General features: G+C 37.4%; 1 protein-coding gene across 1 annotated transcript in view; it reads left to right on the top strand.

The window, feature by feature from the left end:
- The window catches only part of SNTG2 (syntrophin gamma 2), a 612,266-nt gene that overhangs the window by 562,780 nt on the left and 23,966 nt on the right, over positions 1-25,520 (top strand). The gene's annotated exons all lie outside the window — the stretch shown is intronic.

Raw genomic sequence — 25,520 nt, 5'->3', positions numbered from 1 at the left:
ATTAGGAGCCACCTTTACAAACTCAAGGTTTATATTCCACAATTTTTCGATGTTAAAAACAACAGTTCACAGGTGAATAAAGAGAGACATTGTTTCTCATGATAATTTCTAGAAAGTAATTGTAATAACTATGAGAATGGAGATGAATGGGACTGAATTATTAAATAAGGAATAAGAATATAATGTGGGAATAATGTGGGGTGTTTTTTTAGTAGTCTGGAGGTAAAGTTATTTTTTTTTAAACCTCAATTAGGGAGCAGCTAGGTGGCATAGTAGATAAAGCACTGCCCTTGGATTCAGGAGGACCTGAGTTCAAATCCAGCCTCAGACACTTGACAGGTAACTAGCTGTGCGACACTGGGCAAGTCACTTAACCTTCATTGCCCTGAAAAACCAAAACAAAACAAAAAACACCTCAATTAACTAGAATATTGGTAAACTGAGGGGTTTTTGTCATTGAGGCCCTTCAATTTGTTATGAGGGAAAATGGGGTACAGGGTTGGGTTAGGAGTTGGGGCTCTTAGGAATTCCTCTTTAAAGAATTACACCCTCTTGCACACAAAAGCAGTTAGAATAAGATGGTAGTTTATTTAGGGGCAAGGGAAGGGAAGGGCGGTTGGGGGAAGGGAAACCATGAAAGAAATCCTTGGACTTCTCATGGGGAGAGAGGTATGGCACAAAGCACATGGCTCTGAGGTACCAACCTCCTCGAGCAGGAAGCTGGCAGGTACTTTTATAGGGGAAATGGGGGTGACCATCTGCCTGTGGAAAGTTCCTTTAGTGAGGGAGGACCATCCCCCACTGGTGGTGACTGGAGGAATTAGGTGAGGGGTGGCTAGGGATCTCTCAAGCCATCTCTCTCTTCAGGACACAAAGGCCACAGCCACACCCAAAGTTATCTCCCCAGGGGTAAGGGAGATCAGAATGAAGGGTGGAGGTCCTGAAGCTAGCTCAGTCAGATCTGGTTCCACTTATCTTTCTAGGCATATCAGTCCTCTGGTTTATTTTCTCAAGGAGAAGATTCCTTGATGTGCCCCAGAGAACTTCTGGGGTACTCTGGACCCCATGATGAATTCCTTTTTATTTCAATATTGTGACTAAAAAAATTTCTAACATCCATTTTCCCACTATAAGAATATCTAGTAAAAGTCGTTGAAACTTGGATATTAAAGGACATTGAACCTCAGGGTCCATATTTTAAACATGATTACTAATTTGAAGCTCTGTCAATTTAGGTGATTGTCAGTGTCCTCAGGGTATATATAGCATTGAATCTTTTTTAAAAAATTATTAATCATAGCTGGAGAAGGATATTCAATGTATATGCATTGAAGATATCTTGAATTAATTTAGCTGAGTGACACTCTCTTGCCTGAGTCACCCATTGTGAACTACTAGCCAATCATCAGAATACCCATGGAATTCCCTGTTGCTGCTTTGTACTTAGGAGTTGAGGAAGTAACATCAAAACTTTTAGTCCTCTGAGTCAATCAAGTCTCAAAGTATGTCTCAATACCATTTTTTTTCAATATCTTTTAAAGGAAAAACTAACTAAACTTGCATTGGGATACCGATTCAGATATTACTTATACCACATTAGTATCAGGAGATACCTGAGTTTGAATCTTATCTTTTACATTAATCAGCAAGATGACTATCCTCAATCTACTTTGTCTTCTCTGGGCCTTGATTTATTCATCCATAAAATGGGAATAATATCACTTGCAGTACTTCATTGGGTTGTTATGAAGAAGAATTGAAATAGTGTTTTGCAAATTTAAAGCTCTTTATGGAGTATTATTTTAGATAAGTTAAAGATGGATTAGCAGGGTTAAGCTTCTTAGAGGGCAGCTAGGTTGCATAGTGGATATATGTTAGGCCTGGAGTCAGGAAGACCTGAGTTCAGATCTGGCCTCAGACACTTACTAGCTGTAGGACTCCCAGCAAGTCAATTAGCATGTTTATCTTAATTTCCTCATCTGTAAAATGAAGTGGACAAGGAAATGGCAAACCACTCCAGTAACTTAGCCTAGAAAACCCCAAAAAGGGGCTGACAAAGTTGGGCAGGACTGAATAACACAGCAACAACAACAGCAGCAGATTGCTTAGGGGAAAATGTGCATCAGAATATTGCTAAAAGTAATACCAAATGTCTCCCCTAAAAATGCTCCAATGTTTTTGAAAAAGGTGGACCCTCTGTATTATCTAAAAAAACAATTATCTTCACTTCTGTGGCTGGTTTAAATGTACAGATGTCTGATACTCTTGTATTTACATGTAACCATAAAAGGTAGATTAGTCTGCAAAAGCAATGAGCGAATTGAAAGGACAATAATTAATGTAGTTAAATGAGACAATTGCATGAATTTTTTACTTGTTCAGAGTCTGTGATGATAAATAATATGGAAAAATAATTTCTTTGACATGGAAGAAAAAGATTAGTATAAGACAGAATACAGGTAGTTGAAAGTTGGACTTGGTTGCAAGAGTAGATTAAAAACTGATTGAGGACTTGAAAGAGTAGAAGTAATTAGGCATGTTTCTAGAGCTGAAGCCTCTGTAAAAACTTCATCAGCGAAGAGCCCTGGGACCCACAGCATTTATTATTGATAGGAGTGAAGCTGTTCTGCTGCAAGGAAGATTGTCAAGGAGCCAGATGGTGCAGAGAGGGAGGGACAACCAAGACAAAATGTCATCAAACAGAAAATTTCAGATCCCCTGTGTATATGACTAAGGGAACACAGAATGTTCCTTAGAGGAGGTAGTACCGACTAAGAAGTCAAGGGGTAAAAAAAAATAAAAAGAAATTTATGAAATGAGGCCTCTTATCCTTGACACACTCCCTCCCCTAAAAAAAAAAAAACTTTTTCTGCAATAATTCAGTCTTTGGTCTCTACTTGAGGATGTTAAAAAAAAAAACACAGCTTTCTTGGACTTTCAGAATAGGTTATCAAATGGGAATTCTCAATAGTGTAAGAAGGCAGTCTCTCCTACAAAAAGTGGACATGATGCCTTAGTTGTTTTTGGTTTTTCCCCCTGTGGTATCTTTATGGCTGTGTCTGTAAAATCAGATCCCTGATACATTTGAAACATTTCCATGGAATTAGCTTCTTCCGTCAACAGCAGCCAACCCAACTGCATAACATTCAAAGTTTCTTAGGAGAACAGACACAGCTACACAAGATCCCTCATGACTTTGTTGACAACTATTTTTAGTGGGTTTGAAGGATGAAAAGTACTTAAAGAAACTTAGGACTGCTCCAAGAGAGAGAAAAATCAGACAGCTTGCTAATTGCTTTTCTTTTTTTCAACCAGACCTGTGAGTTCATCAGTGTAAGGAGCACCTGGTTAGCTTCCCTTACCAAAGCAGATCAGCAAATGCTGTTATATATCTTGAATGAGTGAATGCTGCTAAAATTCTCTCTGTTGTAGCTTAGCCATGCTTCATTGTGTTGTATTTTTTAAAAATGGATTCCAAGAAACTATGTTCAAATCCTAGCCCTGCAACTTATTACTTTTGTGACCTAGGGAAAGTCGTTTGACCTTTCTGAGCCTCACTTTCCTCTTTTGTAAAATGAAGGATTTGTACTTTATAAATTATAAAGCCACATATAGGTCTGATCCTATGATTTAATATGTAATTTGTACATTGATTATGCTTGCAAATTTTGCCATGTTACCATAATAAGAAAAGCCTAGTAGTCCCATGTGTGTGTATATGAGTGTGTAAGAGAGAGAGAGAGAGAGAGAGAGAGAGAGAGAGAGAGAGAGAGAGAGAGAGAGAGAGAGAGAGAGAAGTTCAAAACCTTAACCCTTCCCAAATTCTGTACAGACAACGGTTGGCTTATAAGAATTGAAATACTTTAAAATGCTTGACTGTATAGGAGTGGGTATTGGATTTTCATAAACTTTAACACAGGCTCATCTAAGAAGCTAAGTAGAGGACTCAAAGGTGATTTTTTGATATATCCCTGACTATCAAATGTTCCATTGTTTGCAATGCCAAAGACTTCTAGGTGTATATTCAGTCACCTGACATTCTGCCCTACCCCCAAGGGTGCATACAATATAGAAGTCACCCAGGAACATCAGACCACCTTAGCCATACTGCTCTGCTCTGAAGATGTCTCTCCTAGCTCACTTTTCTTCAAAGACAAGCAGCTTTACAGGATGATAAAAAGGGCCACTTTATACCAACACCAGCCTAGGATTCTAATGTCTTTTTTTCTGTCCTTTCCTCTCTCTGTCTCTATCTCTGTCTCTGTGTTTATGTCTGTCTTTCTCTCTTCCCCCCACTCCCCCCTTTCCTGTCTCTGTCTCTATCTCTCTCTTTCTGTGTCTGTCTCTGTGTCTTCCTCTGTGTCTGTCTGTCTGTCTCTCTCTCTCTTTCTCTTTCACACACACACACACACACACACACACACACACACAGGTCACTGGACTACTAAACTTTTCTTATGGTAACAGATAACAAAATTTGGAAGAATAATCATTTATGCTTTGATTTTATTTATTCACTGAATGAAAACTTTCTTTTTCCCAACTTACTGAATACCTATTAGTGACTACTATGAGTAAGGTCTGAGCTATTTGATTTTGAGTTAGTTAGGAGAAACATTAGCTTTCCTAAGAACCAGATATTTTCTAATGCAGCCCAGAGAAGTCCATCAATTGGAGTAATGAATTTTTGCTGCTTTAGTTTGGTATCCTAGAGATGCTTCAGGTGGATGTTTTAAGTAACTTCATTTATAGAATTTGGTACTACACTTATTATTTGCCTTGTGTCTCTCTAAGTGAAAATCTTTAATTCCCCATGAGATGTAACTAAGTGAATGATCTATCTAGAGAAAATAGAAAAGGTACATTTAAAGAGGCAGATTTAGTTACCTTTATCAGGTGCATGACTTCTCCTATTGGTCTCCCCTCGAATGTGTTTTCAAAATTCTCACTTTTATAGCCAATGATGGCATATTCTTTCTAGTAAACTTGGCTATATCTTCTCACCTGAGCCTATGCTAATCACTTCCTATTTGGTCTTTCATTTCCCTTATTTTTCCTGTATGTGTCTGACATCTTCCTCATGTTTCATCACTCTGATAAGGTTATTCCTCTAGTTTAAAACCTTCAGTCAAATTAGAATATTCTTATCAGCCAAGCACCTCCTAGTCCATGGCTAGTTTATATTATCCTTTATCTGTATCTGGAATGGACTCATCTTCCCCAGAACATTACATTTGGCATTGAACACTAAACCCAACTCATGTAACACTGCTTCCATGAAACCTCTTTCCTTTCATCTACAAGTAAAAATGATCTTTCTTGGGGCGGCTAGGTGGCGCAGTGGATAGAGCACCGGCCCTGGAGTCAGGAGTACCTGAGTTCAAATCCGGCCTCACACACATAACACTTACTAGCTGTGTGACCCTGGGCAAGTCACTTAACCCCAATTGCCTCACTAAAAAAAAAAAAAAATGATCTTTCTTTTCTTTAATTGTTCACAGTGTTTTATCTAAACCTCTTTTGCACTTGCTTAACTTTCCCTTATATCACAATTGCTTTTGTATGTCTGCTTCTCATTAGTTTGGTAGACTTCTTGAGGTCAGCCTCAACATTATGTCTATCCTTGTAGTTCCCATACTTAGCAAAGATCCCTGAACTTAATAGGTATTTTTCAATAAATAAAACAGTGATGTTTATGAAGAACTAGCAAGTCTTTCTTACTGCAGCCTGGGCTCTCTATTCATTGCACCACCCAGCTGCCTCAATTTACATTAATAAAAGTAGAAGTTACAAAGATGTCATTTTAAGATTGATGTCAGGAAGAGTTTCCTAACAATTAGAGCTGTTAAAAAGTGGAATGAATATCCTTAAGAAATGGTGGTTCCTTCTCTTTGGAAGTAAAGATTGACTGAAATTTGTTAGGATTATTAGAGAGCACTCCTTGACTATATTGGTTAGACTAGATAATGGCTAATGCCCCACATAATTCTAAAATTTTGTGATTCACTGAATAAATGAATGAATGAGGTTAAAAGTTAAAGAACAATTGCACTACATATGTAGTAGGTCATTTTGTGACTGAATTATCAACTTGATATATCATTTTTAATTCTACGGAACCCATAAGCTCCATACTGGGATAGACTTCTCTGTGCATGAAATGTTCCCATTCACCTTCCCTCTTGCTTTATAAAAAGAACTAGAGGGGCAGCTACGTAGTGCAGTGGATAAAGTACTGGCCTTGGATTCAGGAGTACCAGGGTACAAATCCGGCCTCAGACACTTGACACTTACTAGCTGTGTGACCCTGGGCAAGTCACTTAATCCCCACTGCCCCGCAAAGAAAAAAAAAAAAAGAACTAGAGTAACCATTACAGGAGAAAACAATTACAGGAGAAAACACACTGAGTCAGGAGTTTGGGAAGCTCAAATCCTCCTATGATGTGTGACTTTAGGCAAGTCATTTAATTTACTTGTGCACAATTTGCTTCATCTGTAAAATGAGGGGATCTGACCAGATGGCCTCTGAAGACCCTAACATGACTACATCTGTGATCCTATGGTCCTGTAGCAATGGTATATATATGGCACAGAAATTGAATACTGTCTCCTGAAGTATCCTCCATACAACCAGAATATAGTGTTAGTCAGTAAAGAAGTCTGTTAGGAAACCAGAGACATAGTTAAATCTCTGCCATCAACTTTCTGTGTGACCCTGAATAAGTCATCTTGTCCTATACGAATCTCATATTCTTCATGTTTCAGTTGAGGGAATTATTCTAGAAGGCATCTAAGTACTTTTCTAGTTCTAATAAACCACATGATCTATTTCCATAAATTCAAAACTATTAACATATAAGGCCCAATCAAGCATATAGACCTGTCAGTGAATTGTGTTTTTTCCTGGATATTTGTGAGGAAGTCAAATGCAGATTTATGAGGTGTATTAATGTAAATGAAGCATTTAGAAACTGTCATTTAAGACATGTTCCATTTCTGTCAGGCCTAGCTAAAGAAATTTACCACCTTAACCCTTTAGAATTTGATGTTCCCTCTTGAGTTTAATTTGTAGAGAGGTTTAGGGGAAGGTTTGGACCAAGTGCAAAATATTTGCACTGGGCAAGTTACTCATTGGAAAATGTTTTATTCTCTAAAACCCAAATGCTGGCTGATGAGCTAGCAAACACCAAGGATTTGGAGAAAGGTAGATTTCCTTGACTGAGGAATTTTAGTTCTATTTCTCATTATCTCTTCTTGGTGGCCATTTTATATCTTGAGTAATGTAACTGATGAAAAGATGTTCACTTAACTCAGTAATTTAGTTATATGTTATATTTAGCTATATATCATATTTATTGACATATGATATATATTTAGTTATATATTAATTCAACAAACATTTTAAGTGCCTACTATTTGCCAGGTGCTGTGCTAAGTGTATATGTATTTATACAGTGTTTGTTTGTGTGTGTATGCAATCACATAGCTATGACATGTAGATGGGCAGTCCATCAAATTAGTTTTGTATATCAGTTTTGTGTGGTTTTGTGTATATATACACATACATATATATGATATATGTGTGTGCATATATATGTAGAGATAGAAATAGACAGACAGACATCTATGTTGACACTTTTCTGTGATGTTTCCTTTATAATAATGTTTATTATGTAATTCAACATACACTGTCCCAATTCCTTGGGAGCATAGGTAGAACAATATAAATAAAAATTGGGTTTATTATTCCTTTTTTACAGTGATTTAACATGGTAAGATTGTAATTTTTTTTGTTGTTGAGCTCATCAAACATATTATATAACAAAAATATTAGACATAATGACCTTACAGTTACATTCACAAAAGCCAAAGATGTTGGCATCATGATTACAAAATATTTATTTTTCATTATGTCCCAAGCACTTAAATCTAAACTTGAACCACTCCCATTAACACGGAGATTTTAAAAGAGATTTTTCTCGCCTTTTCCTAAATTTGACAATGGCAGTGGTTGGCAACTTTCCTTAAATTTAAAAGGAAGATTTGTTCCATCAAATAAATGAAAAGATTGAGACATTGTAAGGGATATTTTATTTTGTAAGCCAGTGGATATCATGGGGAAAATAGAAAAAGTATGGCTGAGCATCAACAATGTTGAATGAAATCAGCTTAAATTTAAGATGACAGAAACATACTATTTCAGTTTGAGAAGGTGTTTTGAAAAAAAAAAAACAATCATAGGACATTTTTTTTGTATCATTCTAAGTGAATTTCCTAAGAGCTACAATATTTAATAGTTACTCTGATATTATTGACTGAACCCGAGTCAAGGGAATCTGCCTTGGCAGATGCCATTATATCAGCATGCATACTAGCAGATCATCGTGTTCATGTGATAGAATGTCATCTTTAAGTTTGGCTAAAGTCCTTCCATTATAAGTTTGCAGTTACTTATGACTTTCTAAGAAAAAGAAATTGTCCTTTAGGGCTCAAATTTTCCATATTTCTACCTTATTAGAAAGGTAGAAATACTTTGGAAATTTTTAATTTAATTTATTTAAGTGTATCTGAGTCATAGGATAGAAATGGATATGCATATCTTACTTGTCTCACGGGCTTTTATACACACATTCTTGGGAGTTATATTGAAGCTTAAAATTTTGCATATAACATACTATTTATGAGTCATACTCTACACATTTCATAGAGAAAAAAGTAATTTTAAGGTTTAGTATAATACTATATCTTCATGTTCTATAAAAAGATTTCCCTTCAACCCTCTCAAAAAAAAAAAGAAAGAAAGAAAGAAAAAGACTGATGATCTACTGATGTAAAGTCTCTCCAAAGAATCATAGTTATCTCTGCCCACTCCAACATACCAAAGAAGTTATCATACAGCCTGTACTTGAAAGTCTCTAATGAGAGGGAGTCAATTAGCTCCTGAGATACCCCCTTTTATATTTTGACAACTAAATGTTAGGATATTTTTCCTGAATTCATGCCTAAACTGGCCTCTGCAACTTTTACCCATTGCTCCTGGTGATTCTCTTTAGCCTTAACCAGAACAAGTCTAATTCCTCTATAAGACAACTCCTTAAGTATTTGAACATAACTATGATGCTCCTTCTGAGTCTTCACTTCTCCAAACTAAATATACCTCTTTTTTTTACAATAATATAAGGACTCAAGTCCCTTCTTTGTGTTTTCTCGCCTCTGCAAACCTTCAGACTATTACTCATAGTTACCTTTGTGGTAAAAATTATTTGTGGTAAATTTTTTAATTTTTTAGCTATCTCATTTGGGAGGGGCCACACCTGGCAACTTTTGAAGGACCTCCCCTTTTGGGGATTGAAGGTTCCCAGAAGGGAGGCAGGCTGATTCCCGTACACTAAGGTTTTTCCTGGAACTCAGCCTTTCTGCTGGGGTCCTTGTGGTGGGGGCGAGTGTTTGTGCTCTGTCTCAGGCTACTGCTATCTCTGGTCAGCAACTGTAAACTTTCAGGTTGGGTGAGTTACTTAAGGAAAACCCTAAATTCCTTTGAACTAGCTAAATTGGAAAGGGTCTGGGTTAAGCTTAGGGTTAAGAATATCTATCTGTATTTCTATTTTCCTACTTCCTTATCTTAGATTTTTATTAGTTTCACCTTTATTGTTTAATTAATTCCCAAGTAATAAAATCTGATCCTTTTGTGAACTAAAGCTTAGAGGCTCCTTTTCTTATTCGCCTGGGAGAAATAGCTAAAGAGGTCAATTCATAGGGGAAGATAAACCTAAAAGGTCCCTCATATTTCCAGGACCACAATATTAAGGCGAGTCACCCAAATAATACTACGTATATCAAATTTTGGCCCTCACACCTTTGTCTAATAATGGTTTTAAACTTTTTAGCATGTCAAAGCCCCGTAACTGAGACCCACATCAATTTGAAAGAAATTGGTCAAGCCATCCACATGAGAAAAACAAAGTGGACTGTTAAAAAATATCACTTGGCTATGGCATGTAGTTATATTGGCATCAAAGTAGTTTTGTATTTAGTCTTTGTCTTGCATAAGCAGTATAGATGGATGATTAATTGGACTGAAAATTGTATGAAATAGAGAAACTAAGTTATTTTTGAGTAATTGTGCAGTTTCTTTTGGATGATTCTAAATTGTACATTCCTGCTCCCCCAAAACCATCACTTCAACACCAATCAGTTTTCTCCTGACAATTCTATGTGGCTGTGAAACACAACACCATGATCTCAGAGGAAGTAAATTACAAATAACCCAAAGAGAAATTGAAAAATATATGATAGGTATAAGCAAACAGCAGCATGTGACACACAACTTTTAAATATGAAGTAGCAGAAAAGACAATGTCAACGACAACTATGAGATGATCCAATTATATAATTTTGAAAAAAGAGAAAGAGAAAAGAGATGGACAGCCTGATTACTACATTGATACACTGGAAATTAAATGGGTGGGCATAAAGGAAGGACTCTAGCACTTAGAGGATCCATAGACATGAGATTCCACAGGATGAAAAAAAATATGAAGAGATTTCATTCTGTATCTTTGATGAGAGTGCCCATACCTATGAAGCCACAGATCTTCCAAATTTCACAAGCAGGCAAAGAAAATTAAACATTCCACAAAAAAAGAATTTAAAAAATAAACAGATGCTTATTGCTATAAGCATCAAAGCTTTTCTTTTTAATAATTCTAAGATATATATCTATATTTTCTTTTCTCTATAAATAGTCTATACAGAACAGTTTGACCATTCATAGTCTATATCCTAGAAATAAATTTCTGTACTTGCCTCCACTTGACTATATTCAGTAGCTACTGAAAAATACGAATCTATTTTCCCCTCCTTTGAAGGTTCCCTGATTATATTGTGCTTTTATAGATCTTTAGTTCACCCTTTAAAATTAATGTTTCCAGGGGCAGCTAGGTGATGCAGTGGATAGAGCACCGGCCCTGGATTCAGGAGGACCTGAGTTCAAATCCAGCATCAGACACTTAACACTTACTAGCTGTGTGACCCTGAGCAAGTCACTTAACCCCAATTGCCTCACTAAAACAAAAAAAAAAGAGTGTTTCCTCCCTTGATTGTCAGATGTCTTGTCTCACTGATTTTTCATTGCTTTTCCCCCTATTTTACATATTATTCAGTGAAAACCTGAGTATGCCTTCAGCTCCTCCTTTTAAACAAATCATATAAGCTTTGTGACATATTTCTTCCTCATCATTACTCAGATTTTTTTTAAATTAAAATGATTATTTTTCCACTTGAGATTGTCACAGATATTTGAGCTTGAGAAAAATCTTATTTCACTAATTAAATGAAACATCTACTCTATGAATTGGTATATTACTCTAGGAGAAAAAATGAATGTCAATGTGCATGTGAATGTGAAAGAGGTGTTTGTTTGTTTGTTGTTTTCTTTTCCATTTTTTCCCAGCTATATCACATCTCAGAACCACCAGTGGTACCATGTAGACAAAGCCAGAAGTACATATATTTTGGGAAGATGATTGGTCCAACAATTAGATTCTATTTGGCCAGATATGTTTTCTCCCTAATTCTGTAGCCTGTATAAACATCTACTGTCTTCAATGGAGTTAAATAGGTCTTACAAAAGGAATGAAGATGTTAAGAGAGGGAGGAAAATTGAGGCTAGGAGGAAAATGAGTGATGTGTAATGCCGTTTGCTTACAGAAGGTAAGCTGAGAAGCTTGCTAGTACATGACGATAGACATAATCTAACCAGGTTAGGAAGAGGTAGAGATTTGTTAACTGCAGAAAACTTGAAGATGTTTCTGTGGATTAGCAGATTTTCTGAAAATGAAGTAAATACAAGGCTCAAACCTAAACAAAGAGAAACAACTTATGTTTTAATGTAATGGTTCAATTGGTATAGAATTAGACCTGAAACCAGGAAGATCTCTGTTTGAATCCCATCTCTGTCATTTACTAGCTTTTTGACTTGGGAAAGTCAAGCTTGTTTTCTAATCTTTAAATGAGAATAATACTGAATATGTCTGCCCTATGCTTTTCATGAGAATGAAATGAAATTATATATATATATATATATATATATATATAAAGCATTGTATAAATTTCAGCTAGTAGTAGTAGTAGTGTTACTAGTATTATCAATGTTGGTGGCAATAGTAGTGGTGCTGGTGGTAGATAGAACAGAATGGGGTATGCAGGGTATTTAAAGAGGACTAGAGGGGTAGTAGGTGTCGAAGTAGATAGAGCACTGGCCCTGGATTCAGGAGGTCCTGAGTTCAAATCCAGCCTCAGACACTTGACACGTACTAGCTATGTGACCCTGGGCAAGTCACTTAACCCCAATTGCCCCACCAAATAAAATAAAATAAAGAGGACTAGCACTTCTGCTATGAGGGCTCACTAAGCCCTTTTCAGGGCTTCTCATCCACCTTTGCTATCTACCTAACATTTCAATTTTCACCTGTGGCTCTAAGAAGTTGTAGCACACACAGCAGCCACACTCTGGCAAACCATCTCAATAGACTGGATAAACCAGATTGAGGGTAACTAACAGGCCTTTCAGTGAGTTGGGCAGGGTGTCTACTCAAAGCATGCAAAGACTTCTCCTAGTGGAATGAACAGATGAGAACAATTTGGTCCAGTGGCTATGAAGGTGACTGAAGCTGGTACTGTGGAGTACTTAGGGATTCATCAGACATTGAAGACCACAAAATCATTCACTCTATCCCAGGCCACCACCAGTTGTTTTGATGTTTATTTTCCCACTGGACTTTAATGAATCTCAGAGAGAGAGTCAAGCTGATGACTTTGTGAAACTCTGCCTCTCTTAAATCCAATCCACTCAAGTCAACATCATCTTGTGATGTCATTGATCCTCTTTGAGAATGAAGGACAAAAAAACAATAAGAGTATAAAGAATAAATGATTTGGAGTCAGGACACTGGGTTTGAATACAAATTCTGTTTCTTATGAGCTATGTGAGTTTGAGAAATTTACTACCCTACTCTAGTCTTTAGTTCCCTCATCTGTTGTTGGAAGGTTGAACTCTGTCACTTCTATAATCCCTTCCAATTCTAAAATGTATGAGGATAGAATTTTATGCTGCTTATTAAAGGAAAAAAGTGACTCACAAAAGCATATGATTATGCTCTGATGCTATTCAGAAAAACAAAATAATAATGGTTGCATATAAAAACTGAAGATTGACTTGGAATTTAGATGAACAAGCAAGTTAATAAGTAGCCTCTTTATGAAATGCTGCTATCAAACTGTCGTGACATGAAGCATTTAGATAACAGCACGTTTTCAATATTAATTAAAGGGGAGTAGCTCCTCTAGAAAATAGATTATGTTTCTTCTTTGCATTGTCTAAAGCTAATTATATTGTTGGGATTTAATAATATTAAATAACAATGTGTTAACATCCATAGTATGTTTTAAAAAATGTATAATCATTTCTACCAAATTTTAATCCTTTTAGTCAAAGCAGAAAAGTCTCTAAAATTATGGTATTCACAGAAACCATTGACCTGACATCAAAAGACAGGTATATATTTAATATAGAAATCATTCATCTGTATACAATTTAGTGTGATCAAGTATTACTTTGATATAAGAACAAGCCTGATTTTTATAGGCAAAGAGATCGCATTTTTTCTCATTTAATCCAAGTATTTATTAAATGCCTATTAGCTGCAAGGCACTATGCTAGGTGCTAGGGATATAAAGAACCAAACAAAAATCAGTTCCTAGCCTTACCTTGTTTATGTTCTACTAAGGCAAAGGCATTAGACATACCACAAGCTGCTGCATGTGGTCCACAACACATGCAGTGAAACCAGATTAAAATGTGATTGGAAAATACTTGACGAAATAAATAAAAAATATGGTTCTATGTTTTAAATGATAGATATCTTAAAAAATCAATCATTCTAAAACTAAATCAATTTTGTGCAGCCAGCAGGGATCCATTTGTATGGACTACTAGCCCCCTCTACTTAATATGTACTTTATATGTAAGTCATGTACTAGTGAGATGTTGGTCTAAACCTAGTTTGGGCCAAACTGTTTTCCAGTTTTCTCAGCAGTTTTTGTTCATTTCTCCAAAAGCTTGGATCTTTGGGTTTATCAAACACTAGTTTACTACAATCATATGCTACTGTGCATTGTATACTTAATCTATTCCACTGATCCACCACTCTGTTTCTTAGCCAGTACCAACATGTTTTAATGATTATCCCTTTGTAATATACTTTGAAATCTATTATTTCTAGGCTGCCTTCCTTCCCCCTTTTTACATTGTTTCCCTTGATGTTCTTAACCTTTTGGTCTTCCAGATGATTTATTTTATTTTTTCCTATCTCTATAAAATAATTCTTCGATAAAATTGGTCATATATTCTTAACCCTCATTAATCTGACGTATAGCCTTATCATTCAAATGAAGTCACTCTCTCCAAAGTGACCAGTGACTTCTCTGCAGCATTTGACCCAGTTTGACAACCCTCTGCTCCTAGATGCTCTCTTCTTTTTGTTTTATCAGGACACTAGTCTATAAGAATTAATTTCCTTCCCATATCACCTATCCACTTATTCTCAGTCTCCTTTGCTGGATCATCATCTATGTCATATCCATTAAGAGGGGAAAGAGGAGGGGAGATTCCCCAAGGCATGTCGTGGAGTTTTTAATAGTTCTCTCTCAATTATAGGTCAAAGTTTTCAGAGAAAATACCAACACCCCGATTCAAACTCTTATCAGGGTCTTAAAGGGTAACCCTGTTAAAAGGAAATATAATTACCTTTCTTACTTATACTCTCTGTGTTTCAGCTTAAGATCTATAAAATAGAAATAATAAATAGTACCTGCCTTCCAGGATTGTTGTGAGAATCAAAGGAGTATCAACTCCAGTATAAATATGTTGTTAATCAACAAACCTTAAAGTACGATATAAAAGACAGCTATTGTTGTTCTTATTGTTGTTGTTATTATTATCATTTTTCTAGCCTTTAGTTCTCACTGATGCCTCTTCCATTCACAGTCAACCCCTTACAATATAACACATCTGTACAGTATTCACATATAACTAATTCCTTACAATAATAACACTTTTACTTCTTAAAAGTGAGAATGCATTTAACAATAAGGCAAAGAGAATTATTATCAGAGGTACTCATATAATAAACTATATAATAATCCACATAAAAACCTAGGAATATTCTCCCACTAAAGCTCTCAGTATATGTGAGCAAGAGTGAGACACACAGCTACTTGGCAGAAAAATATAGGTTAAAAAAAATGTTCTTAAGGCAAAAATAGGGTGCTGTAGCTTTTTATGTCATTAGTTCTATTGAAAATTAAATATAATTTTCATACCCATCCTCCTAGAAGATAATAAACAGGTCAGAGACATCAATAATATCTCCTACAATTTGTTCAACCAGATCAGAGAAGGCTATTTTTGCCTTTCCTACCAGAAGTAGTTACCTCGCAGAAACCAGATCAGAGAATGGATAGGAAAAACACAATAACAATTTATTTTGTCCTAAGAAGAAAGAAAACCATGATCATGTAGAGACTCCCCCCTAAGAAGGGAGCTCAGAGACTCCCCTCTTTCTGAGGGTATATAAGGGTTTTTGTCCACTGATTACCAGGGTGTTGTCAGTTTCAATAGTATGATACAGAAACAAAGGTAGTTTAATAATTTCAGTTATAACCAGTATAGAGGAAATACCGAAGCATATAATATTACAGGATTCCAAATAGGATTTGGCAGGGCTGAGGAAACCCAGATTTCCTCATAAAATAGGAACTTTACTATCCTGAGGAAAGAAGTCACCAGGTAGGGACTTTTATCAGCTCGCTATCTGGGTTTAGTTTGGACTTCAGTTGAAGGACTTTTTGCTCCTATTAACCCAGGGGTTCATAAAAAAAATTGTTTAGGATAATAAGGCATCTCTATCAACTCCAGGTGATCTATATATTTATATTAACAGTTCATTCAAGGAATATTGGCACTACACAAGTAAAGCTTCTCTGCTTCCCTGCTACTTGTCGATTGGTCCTCACTGCTTATCAGCTGGGCAAACCTCTCTGGTCTGTACTAGAAATCTGATTATACTAGGTTATTCAACTTACAATCACCCTTAAAAGGGCTTGAAAAATGTTACTCATCAACATGATCCAGAGAATAAAGAGCTACCCAACGTAGCTATCTCTGAGACCAGCCCACCTGATAGTGCATTTGTCCAATTCAAAACAGAGCTCACAGAGAACCCAGCTCAGACCTAATTATTAAGCAAGGAAAAGAAACCTTGTGATCTCAGTAGGATATTAAGTGCTGTATAGCCTGGATTCACTTCTACTTCTCCATTTCATGTCACAAGTGGCATAAGAGGACAACAGACATGTGTGAGAAACCCATCCTTGTTCAGGCTGCCAGGCGACCCTGAAGAACAATCTTTGTGAATGAAGCTCTTTGGATTAGTCAATCAATTGTTTTGTCCAACCAATAATCATAACTTAGCTGAAAATTTCTTCCAGCTGTCTGTTTCTAGCAGCTTTTTCAACACTCCTCTTTAATTATTTTACTAGGCTTCCTACAGCATTTCCTGGGCAAAGTTCTTCTGGTTCCCTTCTCCTCAATGGCTTAAATGAGAATCTCCTGATTTCTCAATCTCAACTTTCAATTTTCACTATGAAATTGAGAAAGTTTTTTTTTTTTTGCCTTAGGCTCCAAATGTTTATATGATTTCTATTTTTTTTTAAGTTTCACCCTCTTTAATCAACTAGCTGTATGTAAATGAGCTGAAGTACCATAATCACCTGCAGCTGTAAGTCCTCAACATGGTCCAGTATGTTATTTTGTGTTCTTGAAGCTGTTTCTTCATATTCATATCTTTACCTTTTTAAAATAAATACAAGTTCTTTCTCTGCTTCTATAAAACATCAAGCTGTTCACATATAAGTGAGGCATTATTTAACATCATTCAAAAGGTAATTTGAGCAATTATATTTATGCTACTATTCATTTTCAGTCCAAAATGTCTGAAAGAGCATTTGAAAGCTCTCTTTCTTCACACATATATTTTGTATTTTTTTAAATCAAAACAAAGTTCTTTTTCTATACCTTTCAGGTATTAAAAATATTTATTCAAAACAGCAGCAATATCTTTTATCATTTAACAGTTCATAGAATTCATTTACTTCATGTCAAAATACTTTTTCTGCCCCTTTTATCACTAAATTTTTCCATGCAAGGGGATGACTATCTAAAAAGGACAATACATTAATCTACCTATATTTGTTGGGATTAGCACCTCCATTAGAATATAATCCCCTGAGGTCAGGGACTTTTTTGTCTTTGTATGTACTCCCAGTGCCTGGTACATGGTAAGAGTCATTTTCTAGGGGCAGCTAGGTGGCGCAGTGGATAGAGCACTGGCCCTGGAGTCAGGAGGACCTGAGTTCAAATCTGGGCCTCAGACACTTAACACTTACTAGCTGTGTGACCCTGGGAAAGTCACTTAACCCCAATTGCCTCACTTAAAAAAAAATAGAGTCATTTTCCAGAAAAGGAAATTGAGGCCCAGAGAAGCTAAGTGAATTTGGTTCTGTGGAAAGCACTCTGCATTTGAATTCAGAAGCTGTTGGTTTGGATCTTGGCTCTACTCCTTACCTTGTTACCTTGGGAAATGACCAAAACTCTATTTCTCGGTTTCCTCATCTGTAAAATGATAGGGTTGGACTATATTGTCTCTAAATTTCTTTCTGACTCTTCATCTATGATCCTATAACCCAACCTGTGTCACTGTGAGCAAGTCATTTAAACTGTCTAAGCTTCAGTCCATTTGTAAAATGGGGGGTGGGGGTGAGGGGGGGGTGTTGAACTGTGTAACCTTTAAGGTTAATTTTACTTTCATAGCTCTGTTGTTTCCAAGGTCATACAAGCAGAGAGTAAACTAGGATTATAACCCTAGTCTTTGGATTCCAAATGTTATTTCTTCCCACTGTACCATCATGCAGTGATGATTTCAAGAGACTTCAAATCATCCAACTATGTGTATCATTCTGTATTTGAAGTATTTAAGAGAAACTTCCTATGATTTTTGTGACCCGCCCGCCCCCCCCACTCCCAGCCTTTTAAAAATATAGAACATATTACTATATATTTGGGTAATAGGATTCTTAAAGAGTTGGGTTTTTTATGGAAAATAAACCTTCTTAAATACCCAATAAGTACAATTTTTAAATGTTCATGTCTAATATTGAGCTACTTTGAGATTTGGTGGAAGAAATGAGTGAAGAATCATGAAACTGGTTTTTCTATCTGTTATGTTATGATTGCTCTTATTTTCAACTGCAAGGTGTTCTTTTCTGAAGTGTGTACCAAAATCTGAGGAGTACAGCACCATCCTCTTTTGTCTATTTCAGAATTTCAACTGGTGAAAGATTTTTTTAAAAGACCTTTCTTTCTTTTCCTTCTATGAAAAAGGCGATTCCCTTGACTATTGGAAACTCAGCTGTTCTTAGATAATGAGAAGAAAGAACAAGAGATAGGAAAGAATGGCTAGGCATGGGACACATGCTCTGCCCCCAGGCCTTCAGAATAGTGATCCTAAGAAATTCAAAAGGCACAGCACCTCATCACTCTTATGCCCATTTTTCTTCCTCTTTATACCTTCTGCCTCCATTTCTACCATCTTGTCTCTCCAGCTCTACCCTTTTCCAAATTTGGTCTCCTTAATCCTTTCTTTCTACTCTTCTCCTTGCAGGCTATCTCTCTGTAGCATCTCCTTCAGGGCTACTTTCCATCTCTCACTTCCAAAAGCAAGCCAGTATTCACTTAGCTCTCTCAAACTTCTAAGGGTAATCATGGACAAAGGGTAAATTCATAACCCTGTTGTTTTCTTGGGTCCATAGCCAGTATTCTTCCATGGTGCAAAAGGTAACTTTTGAAACTTTTTTCCCCTCTGGTGGCTACCCTACAATTTCCTTCTCTGTCTCTTCTAGTCCATAATATATCCTAAGTTGTTGGGTATAGCTTCTTTTTTATTAGGTGACCGTCTGTTTCTTCTCAGCATGTCTTTCTGCTTTAAATTGAATTCTTTGTCTTGTACTAGTTTGTTCTCTCCAGTTTTATAAGTTAGAGTGAAACATTTCTTGTAAGCTCATTTCCTCTTCCTTAACTTCAGCATAGATTACAAGTCTGTCTCCTTAAGGGCTCCCAAGCTTATTGTACTTCACAACTCAAGTGGCCTACTACTATTGAAATGAGTTTGCTCCTGACTATTCCTTTTATATATAGCGCAAATATGTGACTTGAATTTTTCAACCAATAATAAAGTATTTTCTATGTAGCACCATCTGCCGTTTTTCTACTGACAAAGTTCTTTGATCTTTTTAAAATCACTAAAGGCCTGTGCAAAATCTATAGGATAATTCCTTAATAACTATTTTATTAATTGGAATTCCACCCTTATGTATCCAGTCAATCAATATTTGCTAAGTGCCTGCTATGTGCCAGGATTTGTGCTAAGCACTGAAAATACAAAAAGAAGCAAAAGACAGTCACTGCCCTAATAACTGCAATTTACTGAGAACTGACTGATCCCCACCTACTCCCCATTCCCAGGCCAATGCATTGCCTGAGGCTAACCAATCTTTGTCAATTCCAGACTCTTGTCTTATAGATCTCCCTCAAACAAACTATCCCCTCTCAAAAATTCCCCACCTTATTCCCTGGACTTTATATTAAGTAAAAGGATTCACTTACATTAAGTAGTTTCTACTTTTAACTCAAGAGTAGTCTTTGAATTCCCTTTGTTCTGTTACCCCATATAAACCCTGTTCTCAGTTCCCATCTTTGAGTATTCCTAGCATCTTGCTTTGCAATACCATGATCTATAGTTCCTCTGACCCATTAAAGACTTTATTTTCTCCTATATTGATTGTTTGTTTAATTTTCAGGTTAACAGCTGTCAAGGAGCTTACAATCTAATGGGGAGACAACCTGCAAACAAATATGTACAAAGCAAGCCACATACAGGATAAATTAAAAGGGAATTAAAAGGGATTGGGAAAGGTTTGCTGTAGAAAGTGAAATTTTAGTTGGGACTTAAAAGGAAGTGAGTGAGATCAGTAGTTGCAGCAGAGGAGGGAGAGAATGACTTCCAGGCATGAGGAACAGCCAGAGAAAATGTCCAGACCTGAGAGATAGCATATCTTGTTTGTGGAATAGGCAGGAGTCCAGTGTCACTGAATAAAAGAGTATGTGTTGGAGAAAAGGGTGTAAGAAGACTGGAAAAGCTTAAAAGGATTAGATTATGCCAGAACAAAAATTTTTGTATTTGCTTCTGAAGGCAACAGAAAACCACTGGAGTTTATTAGGGGTGGGGGAGAAGTGGGGGGATATGACATGATTGGGGTCTGTTTTAGGAAAAATCACTTTTCGTGGCTGAATGGAGATGGATTGAATGGTGGGAGACTTGAGGCAGGCAGACCATAACAGAGGCTATTGCAGTAATCAAGGCATTAGGTAATGAGACCTGCACTAGGGTGCTCACAGTGTCAGAGGAGATAAGGGGGCATATTCAAAAGATGTTGAAAAGCAAATTGACAGACTTTGGCAGCTAGCTTGAACATGGGCAGGGGGGCGAAGGATGGGGAAGATACTGAAGGATCCAGGATGACTCCCAGATTGTCACCTTGAGGGACTAAGAAGGTGTTGCATTCTACGGGTAACAGGGAAAATAAGAGAAGGGAGAAGTTTGGGTGGAATGAATTATTTTTGGACTACTGAGTTTGAGATCTCTCTTTGTCTCTAAGATTTCTGAAAGGCAGTTGGGATGCGAGATTAGAGGTCAACAGAGAGATTGAGGCAGAAAAGGTAGAAAATCATTAATATAGAGATGGTAATTAAATCCATGAGACCTGATGAGATCAACACTGAAGTGGAATAGAGGATACAGAAAAGGACCCAGAACAAAACATTCAGGGGCACCTATGGTTAATGGTCATGATCTGGAGAAGAAACCAGCAAAGACAGAGCAGGAGCAGTCAAATAGGTAAGAGGAAAACCAGGAGAGGATGGTATCCCAAAACTTAAAGAAAAGAGTATCAAGGAGGAAGAGTGATCAGCAAGCTGATGGTCAGATCAAGGAGAATGAGGAATTGAAAAAAGGCCATTGGATTTGGCTAAATAGATCATTAGTAAACTTAGAGAGTGGTTTCAGTGAAATGATAAGGTCAAAAGTCAGATTATAAAAGGTTAAGAAGAGAATGAGGTGACTAGGGTAGGTGACTTTTTCCAGTTTGGGTTAGAAAGGGAGTGAGTTGATAAGGGAAAAAATTGTCAGATTGCCTAACAGCAGTGAGGGTCCAGTGAAGGTTATGTAACAAAAATGTGTAGTGCACCAGTTGGAACAGTTGTGTGATTTTTCTCTACCTTTGTTTGGCAACACATATGTGGGAATGAAGGCAATGAATAATAGGAGTGATTGAAGACTGAGTCTTGGCTGGACATAATCAGCAATATGATAAAGAGGCTAGGGATTCAAGAGAAGGGGACAGGGTAGACTTTAATTTGTTCACCGAGGATTTGAGATGGAGAGGAGAGTAGCTAATGCAAGGGAAATGGCCTGAGAGAGAAATGAAGAGTCAAAGGATTAGAGCTCATAGTGCAGATGAAGAATCAGTCTATGTAAGGGAAAATAGAGGGAGAGGTGAAAAGCTTAAACATTCTTATCTCTACTGTAATTCAAAGGTCTATCTTCCTTCCCTCCTTATATCCAACTACACAAATACATTATACTTGAATGACCATTCTGTCTGGGTTTCCTTTGCTGGATCATTATCAATATCATGCCAGCTCACTGTGAGTGTTATACATGCTCCTGTTTACAAGTCTGTTTCCTTCCCTTTCATTTAGTGATTGGATTACCTCCCATGAGTTGAATTATCATCTCTATGGAGATGATGTCTCCATATCTAGATTGTAGCTCTGTTGTTATTTGTCCTTAGTTCAGAAACAGAACCAATAGGGAGTGATGTCATGACTTGCAGTGAATTGGATTTAATTGAGGAGGGCTGATACAGTAGCTCTGATCTCTCTCCTAAACTCCAATTCCACATTACCAGTTACCTGTTGGGTATTTTGAATTAAATTCCCCATTAAAATTCCTCAAACTTGGGGGGTAGCTAGTGGTGCACCGGCCCTGGATTCAGGAGTACCTGTGTTCAAATCCGGCCTCACACACTTGACACTAGCTGTGTGACCCTGGGCAAGTCACTTAACCCCCAGTGCCCCGCAAAACAAAACAAAACAAAAACAACAACAACAACAACAACAACAACAACAAATTTCCTCAAACTCAGCATGTTCAAAGTAGAAATAAATATCTTTCTTCCCAAATCCACCCCTCTTCTGAACTTGCCTAATGTGGTTGAAGATACACCATCCTTCTAATAACTCCATCCTTCTAATAACTCCAGTTCACATTTTCGGTGTTATCTTCAAATTCTCACTCTTACTAATTCTACATATCAAAACATGTACAAGATCTTCCTTATGTCTCCTACATACCATCTTCCATCTATTCACTCAGACTAGTTCAAGCCCTGTTAATCTCTTACATAGATTTTTTTGGAATAGCCTCCTACCTTGCCCCACACTCCCCCCCCCCAACCATCCTTCACAGAGTTGCCAAAGTGGTTTTCCTAAACTACTCATCACATCTAATCACCCTGTTGGGGGGGGGGATTTGCGATCTAGATCAGGCTACCTCACCCAAAGAATTGGAGGTTCACTGCGAATCTTGTAAAATAAAAAGAGAATTATTAGGAGGAATAATGGTCTGGGGTCAGAATCATGGAGACTTTCCCACTAGATATGAGAAGACTGGATCTTTATGTATGATTACAAAACAGAGAAAAGGGAGGGAATTACTAAAGCAACGGGAGGTAAATACAAATAACAGGGAGGGATTTTGGAACAAAGGGACACAGTAAGAATATGTAGTACCCACCCATATATTACATATCACCTTGGAAGACCTTGGTATTGCTTATCAGCATACCAGGGTCTTGCTGGGCAACACCCATTCCTGAGGTGGGGGCCTGAGCTATTTTTCTTTTGGGAAAGTTTAAGGATTTCTTGGGGTTAGAATCTTTAATTTCTTGGGGTCCCACTACATTTCCACAACAATCCTACTACTGAGTGTGAAGTAGGGATGGATTTAATTGATGAAATTGATCATGAGACATTGCAAAGAATTACAAGACTCAGGGACTCAGTTTCCTAAGTTTTATTAGAATGCTGTGAGGCATAGAGAGAATACCATAGGAAAAAGAAAAGGTATCTCAAATAGGGAAAGAAAGATGGTTATATCTATAATGAGAAAAAGTAGGTTATCTCCTCATTATCTTAGTTTCCTCCTTGTGGGGGGTTTATGGAGGGTCTTATCCTAATTGGGACTTCCTGGTGTAAGGGGCTAAAATGCTAGCTAGTCTGTCTAAAATATCTAATGAGTGGTCGCCCAATAAATTATAAGCTTTAGCAAGAGTTATACTTTTAAGCATTTATTAAGAGAATAAGAATTTGGTGAAAAGAAAGAGAAAGAGGCCTAGATTCAGCTTCTAGCTCAGGAGCTACGTTCTGGTCTGTTCTCCATGAGAGTCCTGGCAAAAGAAAGCAAGAGTGCCAGCCTTGCCCCCTCTTCCTCCATAAGCAAACGTCATTTCCTGATGCCAAAGAAAGCCATATGTCTTGCCCTCAGGCGACTTCTCGTTTCCTACAGTAAATTTCCAGCAGGTGCATCATTCCAGTCGTTTACACTGGGGTCCTAAATCATCCTCAGAGGCAGGTACCTTGCTCTTGGAGCTGTGTTTTAGGGTTTACATGTCATAAGGTGAAACTAAGGACACATTTGGTCCTTTCTGCCCATGTTCCTAAAGACGTGCTTAACTTGTCAGAACCAGAGGGTCTCTATGGTTTTTTGGTTTGGTTGTTTTGTTTTCTTTTTTGCAGGGCAGTGGAGGTTAAGTGATTTGCCCAGGATCACACAGCTAGTAGTGTCAAATGTCTGAGGCTGGATTTGCACTCAGGCCTCCTGAGTCCAAGGCCGGTGCTCTATCCTCTGTGCAACCTAGCTGCCCCTGTCTCTGTGTTTTGGTATTTTTTTTTGCTTAAATCTGGTTTCTGGGTGTCCTGTCATCTAGGAATATTAATGGCTAGTAATGGTTAATGGTCCCTGGTTACTGTTTCTGTTGATGGTATTGGTTGATAGGGAATTGAACCCTCTTGGTTACAGTACTGTTGATAGTAACACAAACCTTAGTTTCTCTATTAACCCTTTTAGGTACTAGTGATAAGAACTCAAGTCTTAGGTAATGTGAAGCTTAAAATTCTAACTGTGATGTCTAACAATCTAATGAGTGGTTGCCTTAAATTAGAAGCTTTAGCACCAGTCTTTGGGCAGTAAGCATTTATTTAAGTATATTAGAGGTGGGGCAGCTAGGTGGTGCAGTGGATAGAGCACTGGCCCTGGAGTCAGGAATACCTGAGTTCAAATCCAGCCTTAGACACTTAACACTTACTAGCTGTGTGACCCTGGGCAAGTCACTTAACTCCAATCGCCTCACTAAATAATAATAGTAATAATACGTATAAGTGTATTAGGGGTTATCAGAGAGAGAGAAAGTAAAAGCCACCTTCACCTAGCTATCTAAGAGCAAGAATATCCTCAGTTCCACCAGAAACCCCCTGTTGAACCGGAAAAGGGCAGGCCATACACACAGCTCCAAGCTAATTGGCTGGTCCATTGATTGACATGACCCACAGGTTGTAGACATAACTTCTGGATGTCAATCTGACCTTTGAAACCCCAGAAAGGTCACCTCATGCTTTCTCCTCAGGGCGGAGTTGCTGTGGTTCTCACAATGTCTTTCTAAGCAGGGTGCTTCATAGCATGAAAACTCTATACGGTGCATTTCAGATCCTTTGCAGAAGTCTTGAAGCATAGAAGTTAACAAGGTGCTTTCCCAATGGCCCGTGGACTATACTATACTGTATGTACTTAAATAGCCCAGAAGAAATGGAGCAAGAGTGGCCTAGACCCTCTTCTACCCCTACCTGAAAATTCTGCTTTTGTCCTGACAACTCAGAATTTGCCTGGAATAGTGAAATAGAGATGGTGTAATAGCTTTCGATTTATACCCAAAAGACTGGGTTTTGAATTCTGACTCCATTATCTTACTACCTGTGAAGCCAGGGTCAAAACTTCTGCAGTTTCATTTTCTTCCTCTAAAGCAAGGGGATGGGACATTTATCTTTCCCCATTTCAACCCTAAATCCTATGATACCTTGTCCAGTCCTAGTTATAGGGACACTATGATCAAGGATTTAGTATTTTCTTTTACTTACTAACTCATTCTGTGGCATCTCATGGTAGAGGACTATACCCCTTCCCAGTCCTTTACCAGAATATCAGGTGGTTGTGACATACCTATGATTGTCT

The sequence above is a fragment of the Dromiciops gliroides genome, chromosome 2 (assembly GCF_019393635.1).
Source record: "Dromiciops gliroides isolate mDroGli1 chromosome 2, mDroGli1.pri, whole genome shotgun sequence".
Lineage (NCBI taxonomy): Eukaryota > Metazoa > Chordata > Mammalia > Microbiotheria > Microbiotheriidae > Dromiciops > Dromiciops gliroides.
This window is presented reverse-complemented; position numbering and strand designations above follow the sequence as displayed.